The sequence below is a fragment of the Dermacentor andersoni genome, chromosome 8, assembly GCF_023375885.2.
Source record: "Dermacentor andersoni chromosome 8, qqDerAnde1_hic_scaffold, whole genome shotgun sequence".
In the NCBI taxonomy this organism is placed as follows: Eukaryota; Metazoa; Arthropoda; class Arachnida; order Ixodida; family Ixodidae; genus Dermacentor; species Dermacentor andersoni.
Window position 1 is genome coordinate 135960036 of NC_092821.1, and position 21201 is coordinate 135981236.

Genomic DNA, 21201 nt, shown 5'->3' on the forward strand with positions numbered 1-21201 from the left:
AGGGACTTAAAGGATACGCGGAAGAAACGCTAGCCCGGCAAAGACCACTGCGTAAAAGAGCGAATAGCAACCCCAGCGCACCGTCGGCTAGAAAAGCCAAGATGGCATAATCTCGGACTCGACGGACGTCGAAAGCGTGATCGACAATGGCCAGTAAAACGCCCAGAATCGTAGACACCGCTGAGATATGACATTGAAACTGCCGCTCTTTCCAAAGAAGAGCGGCAGCGCTACAGACTTTCATCGATTCGGCCATCAGCAAACCTGATATTATATGCCTCCAAGAAGTAGGAAAGGGTGCAGTCAAGCTAAGGGATTACTACACAGTTACGAATCAGCAGTACCCGCGGGTTGCTACATTAGTGCATAAAGGAATAGCGGTGAGCTCACACTATGTCGCTCAATGCGCAACCGAGCACCAAATCATTGAAATACACACATCGAAGAAAGGGAGAGCAAAGACCTTTATTTGCAACGTATACAGCCCTCCCAAAGAACGTCGACCGGACTTTGCGGCAATTATAGAATACGCATTAGGCCACCTGAGAGCAAAAGACAAATTTGTACTCCTAGGTGATTTCAACGCTCCCCACACCCATTGGGGATACCGACGAGATAGCCCCAAAGGCCTGGTAGAAATTACTGACAAATATGATCTAGAACTAGTAACTCTCCCACTAACACCCACTAGATTAGGAAATAGCGTGTGCGGGGACACCTACCCCGACCTAACCTTCACGCTAAACATAGCGGATGGGCAATGGAGAAATTTAGACGAAAATCTGGGAAGTAACCACTATATTATTAGCTATTCAATGACCACACCCCGGCTCAAACTTCTACCAAAGCAGGCCAGAATCACAAACTGGACGGCATACAGGAAATATCCAATGTCCACAACACCCCCCAACACAGCTGAGGACTGGGCAAAGGAACTCAAAGTCGCGCACGAAGCCACAACACGAAACATATCCATTAACGCGAAAACACCTGCAGTAGACCCACATCTGCTGCACCTGTGGGAGGGCCGGCGCAGCTTAACCAGGCGCTGGAAAACTCAAACACTGAACAGAAAGCTTAGGGCAAGAATAGCAACGCTAACAGAACAAGCAAATGAGTATGCCAGATAGCTGCAAGCGGAAAATTGGCTCCAATTTTGCGATTCACTGAGAAGGACGTTATCCACCGCTAATACATGGGCTATCTTACGTAGCATGATAGACCCAGACTCTACACAGACGGCAACAGCGAGAACGATACGCACCCTAGTAGGCGAATACAAGGGTGACACCGATGAACTGATCCAAGCGCTCAGGGAGAAATACATTAAAACAGGGGGCGATAGTGTCGAATCTCCCAGCTACAAAGGGCCGACAAACAAACCTCTAGATGAGCCCGTTACGGTTGCCGAATTGTATGCGGCGGCGCAGTACATCAGACGAAACACAGCACCCGGAGCGGACGGCATCACCAATGCAATGCTGCGCAACCTCAGCAATGAGAAACTCGGACGACTAGTCGACTACTTCAACAAGGGCATATGGGAAACTGGTACCATTCCACAGCAGTGGAAGGAAGCCACCATAGTCCTAATCCCTAAACCGGGAAAACAGAAAACTATTCAGAACTTGAGACCAATCTCACTAACGTCATGTCTCGGGAAGCTGTTTGAAAAAGTGATACTCACCAGGTTAACTGATTATATCGAAAGTAACAACCTCCTATCGGTGTACATGTATGGTTTCCGCAAACATCTGTCAACACAGGATGTTTTCCTTAGGCTAAGGGACGAAGTAATAAACAACGTGGCGACTGGTGAAGAAAACATAGTGGTGGCATTGGACCTAAAGAGCGCATTCGACACAATGTCCCATAAGCTCATCATGGAGGAACTAGAAGAAATGGGATGCGGAAAGAGAATTTTTGACTACGTCAAATCCATCTTAACTGGTAGGACTGCCACGATAGGTTTAGAAGACATGCGATCACCCAAGCTCAATCTCCCCAACAAAGGAACTCCACAGGGAGCTATACTCTCACCATTATTGTTTAACATTGGCATGAACAATTTGGCAAGAAGGTTGCATCAAATCCAAGATCTCAAATTCGAGCTCTATGCGGATGATATCACCTTACGGATGCACAAGGGATCGTTAGGCCACAAAGAAAGCACCCTACAAGAAGCTCGCCCGGCCGGGGCTGGGGGCCCAAAGGGGCCTCTTCGACCAGGCGGAGAGAGTAGCCAGGATCACTGGTGTCCTGGAATAGGGACCCACCCAACCGCTTCCCACCCACCCTGCCATTTTCCTTACTCCCCTCTTCCCTCTCAATAAATAATAAAGTTTTCCACCACCATCTGCTATTCAAGCGCGTCTACTATTATACAGGACTTGTAGAAGGTTCTTGCGTAATCGCTGGTGCCCGCGTTCCTTCTAAAAAGTAACGTCACATTCGAGTCGCCCTCAAGATCAAGTTTCACAAGGTATGGGCACAACAAGCAACGTACAGAAACTGCGATAACGTTCGAGAAACTTCAGATACAAAAAGGCGAATTTCGTGCTGGGCGGTAAGGTTGAAGATCTGTTTGTCGGTGAAACGCAGCCACTGGGAAAGGTTACAGTAGACGTGCCAATATGTATATGTAAAAGGGAACCAACGGGGCTAATTTTCGTTGGACAAAACCACATAAAGCCAGCAGTTCCTCAAACGAATGAAAGCATAGCGCAAATTATTTGTTTTTATTGCGATAGCAATTATATGGACACTCCAGGCACATTTCTGCCGTAGCCGTGAGGTTCCGTATGAGTCAAAGTGTGTGAGGATGAGCCAGATAACGTGGTTCTCATGTGATCTCACGTGCGCCAGCGAGGAACGCAGCCCGGATGCGTACCCTCTCCTGTGGCGCGCGAGACAGGGGGGTGAGGCGAGGGAGGAGGGAGGTTAATATCCGGTGGCTGCTAGGGTGCCTCAATGTCTTCCTCGCCCACCGATCCGTACAGAGTGGAGACAACCGTGGCGTCTATTATGGCGTTGACCACGCGAATCGCGGACGACACAGAAGACGCCTCTGGAGGACGCCATAGGGACGCGTTGCCGGCGCTCGTGCGTCTTGAAAGTGGTCTGCGACGTAGCTAAAATGCACGCTCGAGCAGGCCCCATCTTCAAAGCGATCTGCGATATTTTCAGAGTGCGCGTAGTGGCGGTATCTTCGTATGCGCAGGTGCTTTCGACGTTTCGTACGCCTCGAAGCGAAATGCACCAAGGTCAGTACACTCGCGGCTGCTGCCGCGATTCCGAACTCCAGCGCTTTCACAGACAGTTTCCGCTGTCACCGAGTGATGACTGTTCATGTTCACCAGTGGGCGCGTGACACTGTGCTAGTTAATTTAATTAAAACACGTTGGCGCGGCTAGTTTCTTTGAATGCACGATAGCATGTGCAAGCGCTAGTAAACAAGGACGTAGAAAGAAGTAGACACACAAAGACTGCGCTGTCTCCGTCTCTCTGTTTCACGCTTACATATTCTATCATTGTTAATTTATTTCGTCAGCGAATGTTTGCAAGGTTATACAGCCGATAAAGCTACTATCCATACTTCGTACAGCTAACTGCTAATTTGCTATTGCAATCGGTGCTTCACCTTCCCGGCGAAACTGCGAATTTTTTTAACTGCTAGTGCATATAAATACAGCTTGCTGTTTATGGAAGCCTAATCCAGGCTCTCAGCTGCAGACACGCGTTTACAAATTGAGCTGCACCACTGGCTGTTCCGACGTCGACATTTTGGTTATTGAACATGTGTACAAGATTTAAACAAGGGAATGCAAGGCGGTGCGAATTAAAGCCGCAACGTAAATGTAGAACATTCTTTTTACCCATGGCGTCAGGCAGCACGTGAACTTTCGGCGCCCAGCCAAGTAAACAATGAGCCCTCGTATACTACCTCAAGGGATTACACCTTCCAAATTGTATATGAAGGAAAAGAAACTAGAAGCCAAATTTTATCTCTATCACAGCCACTCGAAGGCAATGAATTCGAATGAAATAGCGGGGGAAGTTATTTGTTGCTTTTGAATTGCAGTGTAGAAATCGTAGGTTTGAGGGAACTCAAAGTGAATAAAACAATAACTTGCCAAAAATAAATTCTGGACCTAAATTTTCCCCATTTCTCAGGTGTAGATAAATTTATTCAAGGGCGAAGAAGCATGGGAGACCCCTCTTCATAGAGAAGACCTGGCGGAACACGCCAAAATTGTCCGTCTGGCCACCGAAGTGGCAAACCGCTTCATCTACTCACCCGTGTCCTTTAAGATGACATCGGACTCCCTGGTTGCCTACGAGCGATACCGGAGCTCCGGTTTCACCACTTACGGACAATGAAAGTTTTTTTACACATATACATACATCTATATTTATGTTGATCTAGCATTACGTATCTTGTGTCATATAAGTTAGTCATCAGATCCCGCTCAATGGATCATTAGCCAGTGCCATTCATAGCTGGAGTGGCGAACCAGAAAATTTCCTTTAATGAAGATGACACGTAGAAAAACACCGAAAAGAAGACATACCGTAATGAACATATACAGGAAGGAGATTGCCTTCTTATAACTTACATTATTTACGATATTTCGTCTGTGCCATGACACTAGTATTAGCCTTTCTAAGCCGTATGTCGCTTTTCCTGGCATTTAATTTTTCTGAAAAAAAAAATGTTTTCTGCGTCACCTGATTGTATTGAAGCCACAGCAAAAGAACTTCATTGTCAAATTGAACACTCGAAGTTACTTGGGGGATACCGGAACACAGTATAAGCCCTATTGACAGTAAACGTTGAAGTCATTTCGCAAGTCTGCGAAAGGCCAAGAAGAACTGATATTCTTTCAGGTAAATGAAGTTTGAGGTGGCAACGTCAATGTATAAATCATGGGAACTCCGGGATCGCAGCCCGCAGTGGAACAAGTTCAAGACAAAGTGACGCGTGAGGGCGAGCGGTGGTTTCAAGCTCGGCTCGGCGCTTTTGGGCGCGGTCGGCAAGGACTGGGGCCTGCTGGCGTGGACTGGGGGACCTCGCTCTTCCAACAAAATTGTGACAATGGACGCGCACGAGCGTAACAGACCCACGCCCTATTATAAAGCTGGCGATAACGTCGATATTTTTTGCAATGGTGATCGAAACTAACTTATACTTAAGGCTTGGGCCCATACGCAGACGTGATTTGCATCCAATGAATGCTTCTGCCTAGATAGTAGTATTTGCGCTAGGCTGTCGTACCGATATAAAAATAAACGGACTGAAAACACAGACCTACTTGTGGGATACTCTGCGTGACAATGTGTTGCTTGTGCTTCACTAATAAATAGTTGAAATTCTCTTCGCAGCCCGAAACTTCATATGAAGAACTGTTCGCAATTCAAATGTTGGTGAATAATTTGTTATGGAGATAAGCGATAACAGCACGAGAACGAATGAGATGCCTCATGGTTTGGTAGGATGTCTAACGCGAAATATTGTGTTATATATTCAAGATTTCTCCACGTTACCGAGAGCATGTGTACCCATTCTTAAAGTTCAGGCATTAGCTTTCCTTGTTTTAAAGTTCACTTAAAATTTCTGAACTTTGACTGGAGTTGCATGAGTTTCAATCACCTGTTGGTGTCCTTCACAGTACTGTCGCTGCAGAAATGGTCAGTTTTGATGAAGACGCTGGAACTGAACGACTAGTATAATCCAGAATGGGAAATAATTGTGACTGCTTCCCTCGCAGACCACCGTCTTTTTTAGATTAGAAATGCTAGAGGAGGCGGCTATCGGAGGCTGCTAGCATTCGACATTCTAGTCCTGCTGTGGATGGGATAGAAGCTGTGCACAGAATCCACGCACAGCAAATGCCTGCAAACGTCATGGTTCAGCGCTGTGATAAATGTTTTTTTTTTTTTTTTTTTTTGCTGAGAAGCCATAATAAAAGGCACTCGCTTTTCAATAAAAGTGAGTGCCCCTTTACAATACGTCTGCAAAACACATGCAATACTAACCTTGTTTAAGAACTCGAGCCACGCGATAAAGACATAATCTCGTCATGCTGTATTTTCGAACGTGCTCTCTGCAGTAGGCAACAAACCCACGCAATTAAGGTATTTCAAGCAAACTGCGGAGAGAGACGGCCCGATTTTTTTCTCAACAAGGCTGGTTCTTGGTCTAGTTGGTGTGGTTTACTCATAATGGCAAAGCTGGCTGTCTCATAATTTTTGTCAGGATATGCATCCTTGTGCTCATGTTTCCTTTTCCCTTTGACACTGACGGACTCTAAACTGGATGCTAATTGACACCATCCCCATAAGTTTAATCACTTTCCAGCTCTCAATAGCAGAACCTTCTTGTTGTATCATACATTCTTAACGCTAATCATACAAGATTCCGGGTGCTTACGATTGTAGGTGTTTATTTATTACATATGTGCACTTAGCAGTTCCTGCATTGATTTGTTCTAATTCAAGTTTGAGACGAACTGAAAGCCGATCGATCATCAGCATCATCTCCTGTATAGTTGTACGACACAGAAATTGCATGACATCACTTTAACACGAACAGTATTTATTATTAACTTGTACTAGGCCGTCGCAAAACGATAGGAGTACCTTATGTTTCAGTATTGATGCCCACACTAAGCGCCTTCAGTTCTCTTCGCTTGAGGTTTTCAACATTCCTGCATGGATTATAACGTTTTATATGTGTTTCGCATTTTTCTTGCATACGTAATGAATTTGTACGAATTTATTTATATCGGTAAATCTGACCTTCAAGCTCAGCCAAGGTCAAACTGGAAGGTGCAGAGCGCTGACTGTGCCGAGCAGTGTCTGTGTGTTCCGCTAATCCCACATCGCACGCCATCGAGGGTTGACACCCGCAACGCTACTGGCACGCTCATCATTCCAGCCTCCTGAGACGCCATCAGTTCAACGCTAAACCATGCTATCGGTTTCAATTTTCCTTCAGGTAATACTAACAATCTTTCTGAACTGGGTTTTCCATTTTAATCATCGAAATGAGCATCAGCAGCCACTTTTTGGATCTACTGCACTACTAAGGCCTCTCCCTGTTCTTTTTTCCTGCCAATGGCCTCCAATTTCCCCAATTTTGCAGAAGCTCATTGCAACTTCCGTTTTGAAATATCGTAATATTATCACGCCAGTTCATTTTGTGCCGTCCTCGACTGCGCTTTTCTTCCCTTGACACGAATTCTGTAATTTCAATCGTCCACCTATTATCTGCAATACGAAATTCATTGCCTATCCAGCTCCATTTTTTTCCTAATGTCACCTGTAGTAATGGCCAAAGACCCCTCCTCTTGATATACTCAGCCGCCATAACGTCATTGCCTGTGGCTTTTGCGAACAAAAAAGTGAGGCATGCAGATAGGCAAAAATATGCTGCCTGAGATTTATTAAAATGCGCCGCGGAGTCAGCTCTCCTTCACAGCCAGGTATTGTTAGTTCACAAAGAGTAACCCAACTATAACAGACCATTCGGAAGCCATTATGAGCAAGCCGTTATTCTTATAGGTTCAATATTGGTCATAAAAACTTCACCTAGTGCCAGAGGTATTTTCAGTTGAAAAAAGATCGCGTTCGCTATAAAGCTACGCCGTATACCTCAGATTTCGCTCATGTAAGGCAGAACAATGTCGGTTATCGCATAATGCGAAACGCAATTTTGCAGAGCACCTGGGCAGGTTTACTGCGATACTTTATTATGCATGAATGTTTCCTCACCATGCCTGCAATTCTCGGAGCTCCAAAAACGTCATACTTCAGACAATGCTACATTAGCGGGCATCTGTCGCTTGCACTAAATTCGGGCTAAAAACGTGCACGTTGTGCTGAAGTGCGTCAATGTTTTCCATACACCTCATGCATTCATTGTTAAAAAAAGAATGGCGTGAGCTTCACTACTCAAGGAAAACTTCAGAAAATATACGAAATTGTAATTGCGCATGAAACAGTAGTCTGGCTCGGTTTCGCACGTAATAAACGCAACTGCTTTGCGACAAATACCATTCTTTTTGGCAAATAATGTCGAAAATTCAGTATCTTCATGTTCTTTGGACAGTAACCAGATAAGCTAAATACATATAACCTATTACGTAGGATTTCGCAGAACGGAAATCCGTGAATTGCGTGAAATAACAGAAGCCATAACCCTAGTGTGTAGAAGAAACGTGCCTTGATTTTCATGCAAATAGAAATATGTACCTGGAGCGAAAATAAAGCTGCTGCAATTCTGATCAACAACATTGAGATAATACTAGTTAGATATATGTAAGACAAGAATACTCCTTTTATGGCTAATTACCCACACCCTGAATATGTATTCAGAACGAAATTATAGGAAATTACCGTTCGAAAGAATTCCGGCTAAATTCCTTATCAGCAAGCACCTTACAGTGCTATAGATGGAGTTGATAGTCACCTCGAGGTAATGGAGGGAACCTTTGACGTGTGGTGGATGTTGCGAAGTTGCATTACAATAGGAAGGCTATGATGCTCACGAACGGGGCTAGGAGTTTATTAAAATGGAACAGGAAAGCCCATAAAATGGAAACTATACATACAAACTTCAAAATATTACGAGTCAAAAGTTAATAGGATGTTACAATTTTGATCATGTTTCTTTTAGCCGAAACTCAACCGAATCACCTCCAATGGCCGCCCAACTACCTAAAGAATTCCCACAACGTCACACGCACCACATCGTTCATCCAATCGAGTTGCAGAGCTCGCACTTTGCAAACAGCAGCGCTACAGGGTGACTCTATCCCGAGTTCCAATGTCTCGAGGAGGTTGCCATAAATATTTTGCAGTTTCCAGGTTCTCATGTCAGACAACCTCGCAAGACCCAGTCTCGCGAATAAACACTTTCACGGACGTTCGGTCATCCGGTCTGTTCTGCAAGTGCCTCGGCATGGGTGCGGTGCAGCTCCGGTAGCTTGCCTTCAAAGCCACGGCAGCACTTCCATGAACCGAATGGCAGATGCCCCAACTCACAGTCAACCGGCTTACGCGGACTCCGTAACCCGGAGCACCACCGCACACCGATTTTCTAAACTCTCCACCGGGCACCGTCTTCTCGTCCTAGAGCCGCCCTTCTGAGTGCCCTGCGCAGTCCTTACGAGTAGCCGCCCGCACAAAGAACGTTGACACTCCCTCATGGCTTGAACAAATAAGCAGTCGGATGAACCAAGAAATGCTGAATTGCGCCTCTAAATGAAACTCCACATTTTTGCCAATTCTCGTTCTTGGATATGCGCCAGTAGGTGTGTGCCATTCCTGAGTTACCGTCTTTGACGACAACATAGGTAACTATATATGTGACGCTGCGAGTTGGACGAAACATCTCCTTTATGTTTCTATATGCTCGGCATAATCGAGCCTACCTCACACTGGTTAACCAAAGCCAAAAGCATTAAGCTTTACCGTGATGCGATACAAATGCACTGGGTAGGCTCCGCTTTTCAATAAAATTTTTCTTTCTGTCTGTCCGCTTTTCAATGAACGTCTTTCCCCACAATGCCATAGCGAGTATTGCCATGAATGAGCTCGGAATTCGCCGCTCTTGAGCGAATTTCTCGCCATGTTGGGTCACTGAATACAACATGGGTCGCGAGGGCGCCCATTGTGGTCCCAAGGGAAGCTCAATAGAGTAATCTCCTTGCTGCACACGTGTCATACATCTCTCGGTCGTTTCTATAGTGGCAATACTTTGTGTCGTTATCTTGACTCAATGGTAAACGCATTACATCGATAGTCCCCGTGAAATGGGTGCCGCCGAATCTTTTTTGAGCGCATCTCTTAGGCACCCGTTCCTTCGTTGAGCATCGGTGTGCCTCGGTGCCCCTCGGCGTAACTGAGCGAACGAGCACAGTGAAGGATCCAAGAGCGAACGCGGATTGCAGTGGGAGATGACGAAAGGCGGCGAGATCCAAGAGAGAGCAAGGAGGACAGCGGAGGAGGAGGGTGCAGTTGAAGGGTGAGAGGGAATGCGGAGGAAGCCACCTTGAAGCACGGCCAGACGGCGCTCACGTCCGCGCATCCAAAAGCGCATCCGCGGCAGAGGCGCACAGGCCATGCAGGGGAAAAGAAAAAAAAAACACAAAGCTCGCCTCTGCACATAGCGTTGACCGGAAGTGTTTCCCGACGAAAATTACGGCTGATATTTATAAGCTGCACTTTTCGGGAGGCGGCAACTGTGTGGGCGGTCTATATATAGCGCCGCGAGTCGCGCCTCTGCATATATCCATGAATATATCGCGAAATATAAACACACATAGAGCTGCGCCAAATTTTCGCTTTGGGGTATATTGTAATAGTCGGTGATATTATGTGCGCTCAACAAACGAGCTCTGAATTTCTATCGCTTCAGAAGTAGTGTTTTACTGACGGCAGCCTGAAGTACAAACTTTAGGAACATTTCTGGACCGTGACAAGGAATTCTTCTTGACATGTTGAAATGTTCTTTGCCCAAGCCCTTAATACATTCGAGTGATTAAAATAAAACTTGCTCTGACAGCCATTGCAACCACTAAACAGTGAGATTTTGCCGTAAAGCCTAAAAGTGAGTTCAGGAGGAGATACCTGACTTTGAATAAATCGTATGTAGATGGAACATTATTATTATTATTATTATTATTATTATTACTATTATTATTATTATTATTATTAGGCTGTGCTTATGTCGGACATATTTAACAAATTACCAGCAGAAATTTTTAACGTGACATCAAAAAGCACGCTCAAACACTTCTTAAAGCAGCTACAGTAAAATTAACCTCCTGTACATGTTTTTGCATTGCAATATTTACCTCTTCAACTTTTGTTATATGTAGATAACGAAATGTTATCTTGTTCTTTTCAATTTTTTGCCGTTCGTTTTTTTTATTCGTTTACTTTTTATTTTGTTTCCCTTCATGTCTCATCAATTTATGTATATTTTTTTTGCCTTCTCTTTTTGCCCCTCACCGCAAGTTAAACAGGGCACAGGCAACCACCCTTCGCCTGCTACAGACGAATACATACCCCTCCCTCACACGCTATCACACTATATACCCCGACATCTACCCGAGCCAGACGTGCAAGGTCTGTAAAACTGAATCGGCAACACTCCCCCACATGCTATGGGAGTGCAAACGTCAATACACAGACCTTAATCCCGTGACCCTCTCGTCGAGATGGCACGCCGCCCTGCGCAGCTCCCATCTCGACGACCAACTCTGGGCGACCCAGCAGGCCTACGAAGCGGCGAAGAGGCAAGACCTCGACGTCCCATCGTGGGAGGCCTAGGCCCAGCCGACAGAACTGCTGGTGTTCATTAAAGTTTACTCTCTCTCTCTCTCTCTCTCTATCATATTCATGGGCATGGTCCTACAAGCCACCTAAGGCTTAGACCGGCCTGCTTGTGTTGTTTTGTACATTTTGTGGCAATAATAAGAATATAAATTATTATTATTATTATTATTATTATTATTATTATTATTATTATTATTTGTTTTGAACACATATATAGTTAGTTAACTCTAGAAAAGTAAGTAGACCACGATGAACCTGATCATGTTTAGACGTACAACCACTGAGGTACAAACAGTCGTCGACTGTCGTACACCGCAGGCCAAGGAGATGTTAGTGTCTCACTAGTGGCATACGCTGCGCACTGAAAGCGGGACACTCAAATATAAGGTACTGAAGTGTCTCGTAGCGACCACAAGACGCACAGGATGGACTACTCACACGTCCTTGTCTTTGTAAACGTCCATGCACGTTCACGCATCCAAGCCTCAGCTTGAGCAGTTGCGCTCTAGCACGACGAGGCAAGCCTCGACCGCGAACACGCGGCGGGAAAGATCCATTGGCGACGTGCTGGTCTGGATGCTGCTTGATTAGGTGGCGACAAATCAGCAGACGAGCGGCATCAAGCTTGCAAAAGCATCTTGAGCAGTCACAGGTATGAGCACAAGTTGAAGCCAGCCGATCAGGCTCTTCATTTCCGGCGATTCCTAGGTGTGAAGGTATCCATTGTGCAACGAGAGCTACGCCACGTGTTGAAATTTTGCCTGCAGAATCAGTAATACTGCGCACAACTTAGCAATCAATCTCACTGCATTGTAACCTGCTAAGGGCAGTGCGAGAGTCCGTAAAGATGGCAATTTTCCATGTAGTTAACTCCTCTTGCACGTATTTCAGTGCAACATTATTCGCTGCTAGCTCCGCAGTTGTTGATAAAGTTGGATGAGGTATTTGAAAGGCACGCCGTACTTGAGTAGAAGGGCAGAAAAAAGCTGCAGGGATGCCACGCCGAGATGCAGAACAACATGCGAAGAAAAGCAAGGTCACGTCAACAATACAGAGAGGTCTGCTTTTCTAGGAATGACCGTGCAAGTGTTTCATTTCTGCTTTTACTTACTATAAAAGGAATAATGTTATGAAATAACAAATGTATTCATAAATATTTTTCCGCAAACCACAATGGGCCTACGAAAACTGATCGTCTGATGACCTCTATTAGACATGACAAATGCATTTGTTCACTGTGCGACTATCAGTCCCGGACGTCGAAGCTATTTTTATCATGAACGCGGTTATATGGACATTCCAGGCGCATTTCTGCTGTCGCCGTTGCCTTGATGTTCCGCATAAAGTGCAAGGGCGGTAACATCGTCGATGCACGCTGTACGCAGTATGTGCGAGTGAAAGCGTGCGAGCGTGGGCCAACGATGGTGGCTAAATCTCACGTATGGAGGAACGAACAAAACTGAGGAGACGCGTCATCCCGTCCGCGTGCTATGAAAGAAGTGTGGAGCAAGTCACGCTGTTGCGGCCATGTTCTTCAGCCACAATGGCGGCTTTGTTTTGGTTGTCCGCGCTCACACGTGTTGCACCGTATAGATTTCGTACCGTGTCAAAGGCGTCGCGCGTGGTCGATTGCGTTAGTCTCCAGGTTTTGTTCCATTGTGTTACTAGACCGTGCTCTCTCAGCTGTTGTTTCCAGGTGGGATTGCAAAAAATAAAAAGCGTCTAACGACGCCCATGGAATGCTGTACAGCACGTACCACGCGACAGACAAAGGACAACCTGAGAATATATTTCACTTCTTCGGTGAATTCGTGCTAACGTGGCATCACAGACTGAGACCGCTCTGCTTGATATTATCCACGATACACACCTTGCATGTCACTGACACCTGTGCAGGGTTCCTGCTTTTGACAGTGGGCGATCTATTTGCGGCACGTAAATAGTTACGTGGAAGGCTGGGAGAGAAGCGGCTGCTGTGAGTTTTTAAGGGACAAACCACCCTTATTGCAATAATCTTATGTGTGTCTTCGAGGGGCGCACGCAAGTCAAGGGTAGCGGATGCTCGACAGAACGTTCGCCTGGGCGGACATCAAACGGCTGATGGTCGCACATAGTCGCGGTCAACCAACCAGCAGCACGCATACGCGCCTATATACACACAAAACGATATCAATCCGACATGGGGGTACATGCTTCGTCGCCTAGCGCATTCTCGAATAACAGTTTCACATACTCCATGCATATGGAGTTTTAGTTAACTCCATCTCTCACAAGTGTTCTAATGGCGTTCAATTATAAGTGAATATTACTTCGTTTCTCCGAGGAGTTTTCAAGGTGTTCCAGTCAGAGTGAATATTACTTCATTTCCGAAAGGGGTACTTAGCTATCCTAAATGGAGTGCATATTACCTCATTTCTTGTTGCAGTTTTCAATTGTTGAATTTGGAGTGAATATTACTTCCATACTTAAAGGGTTTTCGGGGTTTCATATGAAGCAAATGTAACTTCATTTCAGGAAACGGTTCCTGAAGCGTCACAAGTGGAGTAAAATATACTCCATTTCTGAAGAGTTTCTCGAGATCCTCCTGTATAAATTATAATTTTTTTTGCTGTAATGAAATGAAGGCGCTACTTTCGTGCCCTGGCTTTGCGACAAGCATTATGGACCGCTGAAGTATACTGCACGTGCTTTGTTCCGTGCCTGTAAAATCTTTTTACTGTAACCTATCTTGTTTCCTACCTTTCTAGATATACTTGAGTAGATTTTTTATTTATTTATAATACTCATGTGAAGTTTACTATACAATTGCAGTATAGTAAGAGCATTTATCTACCCACCAAGTTAACCTCCATTTCTCGGCTAGACAACTCTGTTCAATAACATAATTCAAAATGTGAACTCAGCGCAAAAAAAAAGAAAGAAAAACACGCCCGCATTTGCACTTTCACGCTCGTAAGTGCATGCGTGGGACATTGACATGATTCAACTTTGCACTACAGTTTTCTTCTTGAAACCATAAGCGAACCAAGTCATTGACAGGAGTACATATTGGATTATGTATTTCTTGTTAGCATTTCAACGTATATTTTGATTGAATGAAGAAAATTAAGTTGGCAGGTGTCCAGATAGCTGTATAAAGTGTAATTTGTTTTATGTAGGCATTACAAGATCACACGGAAAACAAAGCATAGAGGAATACATAGCATTCGAGGAACCTTACGTTTAATAAGAGCATATTACATGAAACTGCACATGTCATTTAGCAATAATATAAAGCATATACCATACATCAACAAGGCGAAAGTTCAACTTATCACACATTCAATAAACAAAGGCCCACAAAAACAACACAATGCCGATGATAAAAACAGGGGCGGACGACATTGAATAAGCCGTTGAATTGAAGACATCGAACTGAAGTGCCGGACTCAACTTTAACAACAATTACTCCAGTAAACCATATAAAGTGTCGTTCTCCTTAGCTTGGAGGGAACCAAATTTACCACAAGAAATGTAACCCACTTACGACCATATTACTTTATAAAAAACAGTCTAACATGGCAACCGACTTACAAACTATTGCAAATGGTTTTCGATGATCATGATGCATCGTGAGAAGTGCATAGATCATCCCGCATTCCAAAATTAGATTGAGCTGGAGTCTTCCTAAATGATTGACGACAGAAGCCCCGTAATTGCACAACTGAACACGCTCAAACGACACCTACAGAAATTTGACTGCTTAACATGTTGAAGTTATGCATTGCGCCCATTCACCATACTACATATAGGCTGCCTCAAGAGTCTCCTCTTCGCCGGCAGAGGGAGAACATGCAGGGACGCTAGCCACTACGGATACGCTGCATTCCGGTGTAGTCAATGTCAACCAAACCTGCAAAATGCGCGTCGGAATAACGGGAGGCGACGACTATGCTCGCCTACGCAACTTGCTTGGTGTCCCTATGCCTCGCGTCGCCTTGGAATCAGTCGCGCGTCTGTGCCAGATGTCAAAACCGGCAAGCAAGGGCATGCAAATGCTGCTGCAACAAAACTACATGCACATGGACACACAGATGGAAGTTTTCATGTGTGAGCTTCCAAGAAAAAAGCGCGCACACACACACACACACACACACACACACACACACACACACACACACACACACACACACACACACACACACACACACGCACACGCACACGCACACGCACACGCACACGCACACGCACGCTCACACAAGCGAACATACACTCAAGCAACGTGGCCACGCACTCCTTCCTCCCACACACGCACGCACGCACGCACGCACAGAAACGCTATTTTTTGTCAAAATATCTGCCCGCTTCGTAAATATTCTCATGGCATTCTCAACTTGAATAGAATTGCTACAGAAAGTGGTAGCGCCCCATTAAAGACACCTCCTCCGCTTCATCTGCTGTGTAACGCGACAGCCGAAACGTCAGCCATGTATCGCCCGCCATTTACGAACAATATTATTTAGGCACACTGGGCCAAGGCGTCCATAAGAGCACCAGTAAACACCCAAACATCGAATGCAGGCACCAGTAGCTGTAGTCATCGCGCACGAAAAATTGTTTCACTGCGTTTCACCTGAACTGACTGAGGTGAGGTTGGCTCCACTGGACAAGGCTCGTCGCGCGTGCTTCAATGGCATTGCTGCTGCCCGGCCAAGATAAAGTGGCTGTGACTGTTAGACCTCAAATCGCATTTTCTTGCCGTCGTTAACGAGGCGGTCGTAATCTCCGTCGTATGCGGCGTGCTGAGGAACACATTGCGATGTCTTTGCTGTCATTGTTACGCCAAAGCGTTGTGGAAACGGCCGCTGGTTCTCCAAAGTAGTATCCATGAGCAGTATCCACGAAGAAAAAAACCAGTGCGGAGTTGTTAAGAAGCCGAGTGCACCCAGTTTATGCGACTGCCACACTAGCGTTTATTTTAGTCCACTTACATAAGAGATATCTCCTGAGGAAGAAAACTCCGTTTACGATCAATTTTCGTACATCTACCAGTGCTGAGAATGGATTCACATTTTTTACATTGAATACATTCCCGCTGATGAAATAAAATTTAGCGCCGAGGAGTTTAAGAAGGTTGCGTGTCGAATGTCCCACGTATGCAGGCTATAAATTGTATTTACACTGTACGGATGAAATACATTTTCACTCCATTTCACGGCACGGGGTTTTCATTCTAATAAACTGCCTTTTCTAAATCGAGTAATAGCAGGTCATCCTGTTTTTTTTTTATTCCGCCATTTGGCTAAAGAGGTAAATGCATGGTTTTATTATTTTTTTACTTCATAGTGATGAAGTAAATATATTGGGCTATGGAGTTTTACAGGCTACTCAACCATAAAACCCCCATTTAGGCTAATGTGCACAGCGTTCGGCACCGTAGAACTTTCTTTCCGTGAAGTTTCACTTACCGTGCGAACAATACACACCAGGCCGCCGTCACTGTATAAAACGGCAAACGACGTCCTCCTCTGCCAGACTGTTCGTCGGCGCGCTGTGATTCGTCACACTTCCGCGGTGCATGACCGCCTGAAACATGTTCAGCAAATCAAAGCAATCCAACATACGTGTTTGTCCCCATAGACTGTAGTTGGGCTTGCCATTGGTCTTATCGCGATCGAATACACCGCGATTAGATCCCTCGGTTAAATCAGTACGGCGCGCGAACGTGCGTGCCGCCTGGCTTGGTTGCGCGCCAAAGACGAGAAATGTAAACAAGAGAGGAGAATCTGGCACGACAAGATGGCGCAGCAAGGACAACTTGCGGCGCCACTGAGCTTCACAAAGATTGATATCAGGCCCTCTCAGTTTTTTTTTTCATCCTTCATGGTCTCGCGCAAGCAACGGAGGGAAGCGAAGAGGTAGCACGCGATCTTCCATCGCCTGCAAGGAACCGAGAGAGGGGGGTAGAAGGGTTGGAGGGGTCGTTCTCATCAAGCGGCTGCATAATCTCGCGCGCGCAAGGGACGAAAGCAGAGAGGAGGCGCGCCGTCTCCTATGACACGCTGGGCAGCCTTGGGCAGGGGAGGGGGGTTTATTTGCTACGGTGGCTGCAGCGTATGGCGCGGTCGCGCCGGCCTTATCTTGAAAGTGATCTGAAATGGGCACAGAGTGCTTCAAGTGCTGATAGCTTCGTATGCGCTGTGTTCTCGCCGCTTAGTTCGCGTTAAAGCAAAATGCAGCACGAAGGTAAATTCAATTGCTTGTGTTGCCGCACTTTCTCTCCCGTGTTTTCACAGCGAGCGTGCGCGGTCATCGAGTGAGATGTGTCATTGCTTTCTTGTGCGCGCGTGACACGATGCTTGTTAGTTTATTTAGTAAGCGAATGCTTGCACGTTTATATCGTTACTTTTTATAACTGTATGATAATTTGATATTACAATCGATGCTTCGCCTTTCGGGCGAAACTGCAACATTTCTCAGATAAAGACTTTTGAACTTGTCAAGAACAATCACTACGTGCACTGACTACGAAATACAACGCCGACGAAGGTCGACTCTCTGTAAAATCTGTTTGTTAAGAAAATGTGTCGTTCTGATAAGTTATTAGAAACAAGTGTGGCCGTTGCATGACAAAGAAATAACCACTTCCACGGCAAGAAGTCAATGCGACAAAGTTAAAATATACTGTGAAGATTACTTGCGAGACAATGTTCTTTGTTCGTTGTGTTCGTATATAAGTGGGGCGATGGTACAACGTCAACGCCATTTCCATATAACCATATATTGCAGGAAAAATGTTTTTCCTTTTGGCCGCAGTTTTCCTGCTATTATCAACGATGAATGGAGGACACCGGTCATCTGTTTTAGCAGCGCATTGCCGTATTAAATTTGGGCAAAGTCCTGCCAATAACCACTATCCGGCACCTCCTCCTCCTCCACGTCCCTCAACACGCGCTCCTATTCCACGGGGCCTTCAGAGTAAGTAATATCTTAATTGCTGATAAATTATGTGAAAGCAATTATATATACTTTAAAATTGCAGCGACAATGAAGAATGAAGCAGTGTAAAAACTTTGTTTACGAGCTTAACTACTTATCGGGCGAACTTGTGCTTAGCGAAACAAGTAATACTGAAGCACGATGAAAGCGGCGAACAAAATCTGCGAGTGACGACTTGTTCTGCGGATGAAGAGCGTGAGGTTTTCGGCATGACTCGTCGGAGGTTCCCGCGCCATCGCTTGTGCCTGCGTGCCTTCCCGAAAGTGATACGCAATTCGCATCGCGCTTACAGTCACAACAAGCAAGGTTCTGTAAGGTCTTATCACTGGTTCAGCAAACTGAATCGAATTAGAGAAACTGAATTAGAGAAACTTCGGATGCAGAAAGGCACGTCTTGCGCTGGGCAAAAACTTAGAAGATTTGTCTGCCGGTGCAACGCGGTCACCAGTAAAGGCGATAAATACACGTGGCAATGAACCCATCTTAAAAAGCTTCGTCTTGGTACTGCACACAGAATACTAAAGAAAAAAGGAAAAGTACTGTAAGGAAGCATAGGCAATGAACATATAAATTTGTTCCAATAGTTCGCAAGAGCTCGTAGAATGGCTTAAGGAAAAGTACGTTAATGACTTTAGGTCACGCATGGCGGCGCTATTATTGCGTAAAGTCGTCTGGCACGATCTAAAAGGCTAATGAGCTAATACGTTGGGAGATATCGTGCGGTGCGAAATAACGTCGCAGAAGTACTTTACTAAGTCGTCGTCGGCGTATAGTGGTGGAAATTCCCAGACGGTCGCCGGGCTAGCATTCTACATAGTGTCGTCGAAGTTTGTAGTTTCGGCTGTGCGCCCTGTGCTGTCGTTTCCCATCATTTTTTGAGGAGTGCAGCCGATCATTGACCGAACGTTGGTGCCACCTCAGTTGCTGTAGCATGACCGGTGCAGACGATGCTGTGGCAGCCGTTGTGGCTGTTGATTAGGCTGCGAGATTCCGCGTCCCTGATAGAAGTCCGTACTACAACCGCAACTGTCGCAGCCTGTGGCTAGCTTTCTGGTCCTAGGCAATATAGACCATGTCGCCGCTGCCAGGGCTTGCTGAGGTGTGCGTCATTGAACAAACAAGCCTGTCCACAAAATATCTCGTTGTAGTGACGGTAAAGAAATACGCAGTGTCAAAACTATTAGTTGCGAAGTTAACTTTTTATTGGGTCAACTTGTGTCGTGCACAAGATACATTTAAGGACAACAACAGCGGCGAGCGAAGTCGGCGATTGTGGAAACTAGATCTGCTGGTCAAGTGCGTCCACTGTTATACATGACTCGGGGAAACTTAAGGCGTAATAGCTGGTGCCCGCGTTCCTTCTAACAAGTGCTGCACATTTATGTCGCGCTTACAGTGAACTTTCACACGGTTGGGTGACAACAAGCAATGTCTAGAGCGAGCAATACCATTCGAGAAACTTCGTATAAAAAATGTGCGTTTTGCACTACGCGATAACTTTGAACATTTTTAGTCGATTCTATAACTTTTTGTGTTAAAGTGATGTTAAACAATGACACAGCTTCTGTTGCCAAGGCTAGTATTTTAATAACCCATGTTGCATAACAAGGGTGAATTGTCACTCAAGACCATAAAACCTAAACGGTAGTTTTATTCAGTGGCGCACTAAATACTCCTCAGTGATGATAAGTCGGAAGCCACACACTTCAAGGACCCTACTCCTATACGGGTCATTTTGACGGAAGAAAGATTGTTCAGACTTCAAAGGTTGAACATTTGTATCAACGAAAGTACAGTGTAATACAAGACAGGTCTAACTACGCACTGTAAGAATCAGTGACGTCATCGCAATTTGGAACGAAAATTTGTGCGCTGCGTCGCTACCTGCCTTTTCGAGCGTTAGTGACCCATCTCGTTCTAAGAACGCGCACTTTGCTACTGCAGATTCAGGATTTATTAAGAATGCTCAGTAATACTACTTGCAGTTCCCTTTGCGTTAACCACGCACATTCAGTCTTTACTCTCTAATACAAGCTTTTTCTGCATTCATGTTTTTCTGAGGTCTGCTTCGCCCTCGCCTAATTTTATAATAATTTTCAGTTGTGTGGTGCACAATTTGTTTATTTTTTAAGAGGAAAATATAACATTTCTTTGTTTAGCGTTGCCTGCCTTATTGCGGGAAACAGCGATGTGAATTATTCACACTTGGAAGTTCCAGTATTGTCTTTCACATTTTAAATATGGTACTCACTATGTGTTTAGTTTTGCACTGTCTGGGCAAGTAATATCGCACTCTGCTGAACTCATCTTGCAGATGGGCCAAAGGCTGGCGGATAAAACAGTATCGTTCATGGTGGAACCAAATACGAACACCGATGTGGAACTCCACGAAATACTACGCTCTGCAGCATTGCTCAGCACAACTTGAATAAATAATAAATATAGTTTTAACACGCCAGAAAACAAGCCGTTTTATACATGCAAAGTATGCATAGCTCCTGCCACTACATACATGTTCAATTGCAGTTCTGTGGAATGTGCATGCTTTGCGTTCTCTAGACCAACAGATAAATTTGCGACATTACCGTCGTTTACGGCAGAGATGCACTCCTTAGCGCGTCTAATTGGTACGCAACATTGGGTAATTGGTGTTTCACCGCATCTGCCAATATACTCCGGAAAACTACACAAACGTAGGACTTATGCAAGCAGCCCATTTCGAAAAGAAAAAAGAAGGCGTAATACCTCAACAGCAGTTGGGTCTCATTGGGGCACCTCGTAAGAATTAAAGGCGAGAGAAATGGCGGAGCAACACAAGCTACATAGTCATGCGCAGTCACTCCTATAAATAAACGATGTGGAGTGGATACGATGCCTTGC

General features: G+C 45.2%; 1 long non-coding RNA gene across 1 annotated transcript; it reads left to right on the top strand.

Annotated features, from left to right (window-relative positions):
* The first annotated feature begins 18098 nt into the window (after window positions 1-18098).
* On the top strand, window positions 18099-20787 carry LOC140213018 (uncharacterized). Its single transcript, XR_011889955.1, has 2 exons — window positions 18099-18300; window positions 20636-20787. It is a non-coding gene; the product is annotated as an uncharacterized lncRNA (long non-coding RNA).
* The last annotated feature ends 414 nt before the right edge of the window (window positions 20788-21201 follow it).